The sequence below is a fragment of the Psammomys obesus genome, unplaced genomic scaffold, assembly GCF_907164565.1.
Source record: "Psammomys obesus unplaced genomic scaffold, mPsaObe1.curated_primary_1811, whole genome shotgun sequence".
Lineage (NCBI taxonomy): Eukaryota > Metazoa > Chordata > Mammalia > Rodentia > Muridae > Psammomys > Psammomys obesus.
In genome coordinates this window covers 1984473-1990736 of record NW_026596095.1, presented here as the reverse complement: position 1 = coordinate 1990736, position 6264 = coordinate 1984473, and the positions used below count along the sequence as shown (strand labels likewise).

Sequence of the window (6264 nt, the reverse complement as noted above, 5' to 3'; positions counted from 1 at the left end):
ATCGGGGGTATAAGGCACATACCTAAACATAGAAAAGGCAATATACAGCAAGCCTATAGCCAACATCAAAGTAAACAGAGAGAAACTTAAATCAATCCAGCTCAAATCAGGGACAAAGCAAGGCTTCCCACTCTCTCCATATTTCTTCAACATAGTTCTTGAAGTCCTTGCTAGAGCAATAAGACAATTAAAGGAGATCAAGGGGATTCAAATCAGAAAAAAAGAAGTCATAGTATCACTCTTTGAAGGCGATATTATAGTATACATGAGTGACCGCAACACTCTATATCATCTAAGTATCTGGATACAAAATATACTCAAAAAAAAAAAATCAGTGCCCCTCCTGCATACAAAAGACAAAAGGGCTGAGGAAGAAATCAGGGAAACAACACTCTTCACAATAGCCACAAAAGACATAAAGTACCTTTTTTTTTTTTTTTTAATGAGAGACAGTGAAAGAAGACATGGAGTTGGAAGAACAGGGAAGTGGAATGATCAGAGAGGAGATGAGAGAGGAAAGATTACAGAGGGGAAACCATGATCAGAAAAGACTGTTTTTCATTGAAAAAATTTTTTTCTATTTAAACAAAAATATTAGCTATTCAAACAAAAAGGATTTACTTGCCCAACCAAGAATATAGGGCAATTAAGCAACTGCATATGCTCATTCATATCCTGTTTCTTAAAATAAATTTATTCATTTATTCATTTTATATCCTTATCACAGCCCTCTACATTTTCTCCTCCTGGTCCCACCATTCCACCCTCTTTTCTCTTTCCTCTTTCCTCCATCCCCTTTTCCTCAGAAAACATGAGTCCCCATTCTGTAACAAACACATCCTGGTTCATCAAGTTGTATCAGGACTTTGCACATCCTCTTACGCTGAGGCCCTACAAGGCAGCCAAGCTAGGGGAAAGTGATCCAAAACCAGGAAACCAAGACCATGTCAGATATGACACTTACTCACCCTTGTTGTTATTATAAATAAAGCTACTATGCACATAGTTGAGCAAGTGTCCTTCTGGTATGGTAGAGCATCTTTTGGGTATATGCTCAGGTGTGGTAAAGCTGGGTCTTGAGGTAGAACTATTCCCAATTTTCTGAGAAAACACTAGATTGATTTCCAAAGTGGTTGTACAAGTTTGTACTCGCACCAGCAAAGGAGGAGGGTTCCCCTTGCTCCATTCTTGCCTGCATCTGCTGTCACTTGATTTTTTGATCTTAGCCATTCTGACCGGTATAAGATGGAATCTCAGAGTCATTTTGATTTGCATTTCCCTGATGGCTAAGGATGGTGAACATTTCTTTAAGTGTTTCTCGGCCATTAGAGTTTCTGCTGTTAAAAATTCTGTTTAGCTCTGTCCTCCATTTTTAATTGGATTATTTTATTTTTTGTTGTTTAATTTTTGAGGGATATTAGCCCTTTATCAAATCAGATGTAAGATTTGTGAAGACTTTCCCAATCTGTAGGCTGCCTTTTTGTTCTATTGACAGTATCCTTTGCCTTACAAAAGATTTTTAGTTTCATTTATTAATTGTTGATCTTAGAAACTCCACTGTTGGAGTTCTGTTCAGGAAGTAGTCTCCTCTGCCAGTGAGTTCCAGGTTCTTCCCTATTCTTTCTTCTAATAGATTTAGTGTATCTGTTTTTATATTTAGGTCTTTGATCCTCTTGGATTTGAGCTTTGTACAGGGTGATAAATATGAATCTATTTGCATTCTTTTGCATGCAGACATTTAGTTAGACCAGCACTATTTATTGAAAGTGCTTTCTTTTTTCCATTGGATGGTTTTAGTTCCTTTGTCAAAAATCAGGTGTCAATAGGTGTATGGGTTTATTTCTGGGTCTTTGATTTTGTTCCATTGATCAACCTGTCTGTTTTTATGCCAATATCATGTTGGAGGGTTTTTCTTAATTAGTGATTGACCAGGAAGGGCCCAGCCTATTGTGGGTGGGACCACCCCTAAGCTGTTAGTCCTGGGTTTTATAAGAAATCATGCTGAGCAATCCATAGTAAGTAAACCAGTAAGAAATAGTCTTCCATGCCCTCTGCATCAGCTCCTCCCTCCAGCTTCCTGCCCTGTTTGAGTTCTGTCCTGACCTTTTCTGATGATGAACTGTGATATGGAAGTGCAATTCAAATAAAGGCTTTTCTCCCAAAGTTGCTTTGGTCATAGTGTTTCATCATAGTTAATGGCAGCCCTAAGTCTCTATGCATAGAACAGATAACAGGATATGTTATACTCCTTATCACTACTTAAGCAATAGTAGACATGAGAGATTAATATTCTGTTTTATTATTAGAAACATTTTGGTTCATGCTCTGCTGCTGGCTTACCTTGGGGGTCTCCTTTGCTGCTGTGTTGCCCATCCTTCTTTCGTCTCAGAGGAAACAGAAATCACCACTCTCTTCATTGACAATGGCTCCAAGAAACAAGGCAGCAGGGGAGTGGTCACCAGCAAAGCCAATCAGTTTTCACCCATCATCTATTGCCCCTGACACCAGGGTTTCATGGTAGGCATGGGGCAGAATGACTCCTGTGTGAGTTATAAGGCCCAGAGCAAGAGAGGTACCCTGATCCTGAAGTATCCTGTGGAGCATGGCATTGTCGCCAACTGCGATGACATGGAGAAGATCTGACACTATACCTTCTACAATGAGCTGCATGTGGCCCCTGAGGAGCACTCAGTTCTTCAGACGGGGCTCTCTCTGAACCCCAAGCTAACAGAGAGAAAATGACTCAGATAATGTTGGGATATCTTCAGTATCGCAGCCATGTAAGTGGCCATCCAGGCAGAGCTGTCCTTGTATGCGTCTGGATGCACCACTGTCACTGTCATAGACTCTTGGTGAAGGGATCCCAAATACAGTGTCCATCTATGAGGGCTTCGCTCTGCCCCGCAGTGTCTTGCATCTGGACCTGGCTGGCCAGGACCTGACAGACAACCTCATGAGTATCCTGACTGAGCCATGCGACAGCTTTACCACCACAGCTGAACGGGAAATTGTGTGTGACATTAAGGAGAAGCTGTGCTATACTGCCCTGGTGTCATGGGTGACCTATGATGGGAGGAAACTGGCTGAATTTGCTGGCGATCACACCCCCGGTGCCTCTTCCACTGAGATCTAAGAAGCACAGACAATAGAGGGGCAAAAAGACTTCCAGGGTAAGCCAGCAACAGAGTGTGAGCCAAGAAATAACTATTGGTGAATCCTCCTCCTCCTAGAAGAAGAGCTATGAGCTGCCTGATGGGCAGGTGATCAACCATTGGCAACTCGGGGTCCAGAGGAGCTCTTCCAGCCTTCCTTCCTGGGCATGAGTCATGTGGCATCCATGAGACCACCTTCAACTCCACCACGAAGTGTGATGTGGACATATGCAAGGACCTGTATGCCAATACCATGCCATCTTGGTGGTACTACCATGAACCCAGGCACTGCTGACAGGATGCACAACGAGATCACAGCCTTAGTAGCACCCAGCAATGAAGCACCCAGGAATGACGATTACGATCATTGCTCTTCCTGAGAGCATGTATTTATTCAGCATTGGCGGCTCTATTGTGGCCTCCCTTTCTACCTTCCAGCAGATGTGGATCAGCAAGCAGGAGTATGACCAGTCTGCCCCTTCACTGTCTACTGCAAATGCTTCTAGATTGGCTGAGCAGGTGCCAGACATCTGCTGCATGAGCTGATTCTGAAATATCAATTTGCCTCAGCAAATGAACACTCTTCATGCTAGCCTCATGAAAATGGAATAGACTCTTGTCGTTGTTTGTTTGTGACAATTTGTTCACTTTGGATCCTGGCTGTACCCCCCTCCCTCATCTCCTCCCAGTCCCACCCATCTCCCTCTTCTCCTCCTATGCTCCTTCCAACCAAGGACCACGAATGGAGAGGACCTAGATCCCCTGTTCAGTGAAATAGCCTTTGAAAAGAAATTTGTCCTCAAAGCTTGTGTCTGATATCAACTCTGGATCATAGAACTTGTGGGTTTTTTTGACCTTGTATTCAAGTTAACTGTTCCCTTGATACATGTTTAATACCCTGTGCATATCCTGATTTAGTCCTTAGTCCATGTGGCTGGGTCACTTGGTGGCTGGGAGAGCATGCTGTGGAAGAGAAATCCCCAGCCTCGCAGATCAATGTGAGCACCATGAAGTAATCTGTGCAGGGTATTAACTGAAAGCTGATATCCAGGATTTCTAGAGCCTGGCAAGGGTTCTTGAACCACTTTACCATTTCCATCTTCTTGTTCTAAAAGGGTGGGGAAAAGTCCAAGCCTTAGAACCCAGTTTCCATTCTGTTCCCCCCTCCTGCCCCTCCTGACCACCATGTGTTGCCTTAACTTGCCTTGTCGCCTTGGCTTGCCTTGGTTGGGAACGTTTGCATAGACACCTGTAAATATATTCATCCTTTTAATTTATGTAAAGTTTTTTTTTTTACTTAATTCTTTAGGAAATGACTAATTTTAGTTTTCTGCTGTTCAGTGAGAACATTAGGCTCCAGTAACATGTCATTGTGTAAAGAAAAATAGAAGTGCTGCAGTAATAGACAAACAAAGAAAAAGAACATTTTGCAAGGAATGTTGGTGTATGCCTGGTAACCCTAACACTTAAGAAGCCAAGCAGGAAGATTACAAGTGTAAGGCCATCACAAAAAGTCTACAGGCTATAAGAAAAGTCCTTGTGTCTTAAATACAATAACAAAGAAGTATTTTATACATGCTAACAGAGAAAAGACCATTTTGATTCAGGTTATTCAAGGAAAGGGAAAATTATCAACTCATAAACATAAGGGTAAGCAAGTATATTAACTAAGTAGAGTTTTGTCTGAACCAGAGAGAGCAGAGCTCTGGTACTTACTGGTTCTATATTTATTTCTTTTCTTTCTCAGACCTATTTTACTCCATACAGTACGTCTCTATAAGCAATTCAAGTCACGTCTGAAAATATATCTTTCTCGTGGATCTAATTTTTAGTTGCAATGAAAAATTACACTAAACTGACTGTATTTGATAGAAGAATTTTCTTCTTCTAGAATTACTGTGGACAGGTGGTGATGTAGTTTATGTGTCTACCATGAAAAAAAAACTACCTAGTAGGATACCTATGGCCAGTACATAAGGCCAAATAGGATCACAGAGGCTTTGATTTACATAACCCAGTCAATGGGAAACCAAAATGTCTCAGAAATGCAATATGTCAGCTGTCAGAAAACAAACAAACAAACAAACAAAAAAAAACAAGTTAAGCAAATAATACATCTTATGTTATCTGGGCTTTTAGTTTCTGATTATTTAAATAAGGTTTAAAATATACCATTACTTTTTGTCATACCACCACTTCAAACAAAGTAAAAGCAAAATCATTTCAAAAAATAAATGTTTCTGTTGAAAAGGTTTATGTAGTACTTATCGGAAATATTGAATTGCCACTCATACTTTGAACTCTTAAATAGGTTTTGATATTAGTGGTAAACAAAAGGAGGAAATTGAGAATTAGGTAAGAGAATAGAACCTTTTATTTTTCTATTTTATTTAATTAGGCACAACTTTAGCTCTACTGATAAATTTGGACCCATAAGTTTTAGTAGCTTCCAACTTTCTTTTAAATATAGGTGATAAAATATTAAAATTTTTGTTTTGTTTTATTTTTCCAAGACAGACTTTTATTATGTAGCTGTGACTGATATGGAGATCATTCTGTAGATCAAAATGGTCTTGAACTCACAGAGATCTTCTTACCTCTGCTTTCCACAGTCTTACTTAAAGCAAATATCCAAAAGATGCTCAAGTATACAACAAAGACATTTGCTCAATGATGTTTGTAGCAGCTTTATTTGTAATAGTCAGAGGATGGAAACAACCTGGATGCCCCTCAGGTGAGGAATGGATACAGAAATTGTGGTACATTAGCAATACAGAATATTACTAAGCAATAAAAAAAAAGGAAATCACGAAATTTAGAGGCAAATGGTGGGAAGTGGAAAAGATCATCCTGAGTGAGGTATCCTCGAAGCAGAAAGACACACAGGGTATATACTCATTTATAAGTGGATATTAGACATATAATATAGGATAAACATACTAAAATCTGTATACTTAAAGAAAATAATCAAGAAGGAGGACTCTGGGTAAGATGCTCAATCCTCATTCAGAAAGGCAAAGAGGATGGACATCAGAAGAGGAAGTGCAGGGAATCTTAGGAAAGAAAGAGGAGATGAAAGACCTGGAGGGGACAGGAGCTCCACAAGAAGAGC

At 40.2% G+C, this 6264-nt stretch overlaps 1 pseudogene; it reads left to right on the top strand.

The window, feature by feature from the left end:
• Nucleotides 1-2508: 2508 nt before the first annotated feature.
• LOC129692032 (actin, cytoplasmic 2-like) lies at nt 2509-3698 on the top strand (annotated as a pseudogene).
• The last annotated feature ends 2566 nt before the right edge of the window (nt 3699-6264 follow it).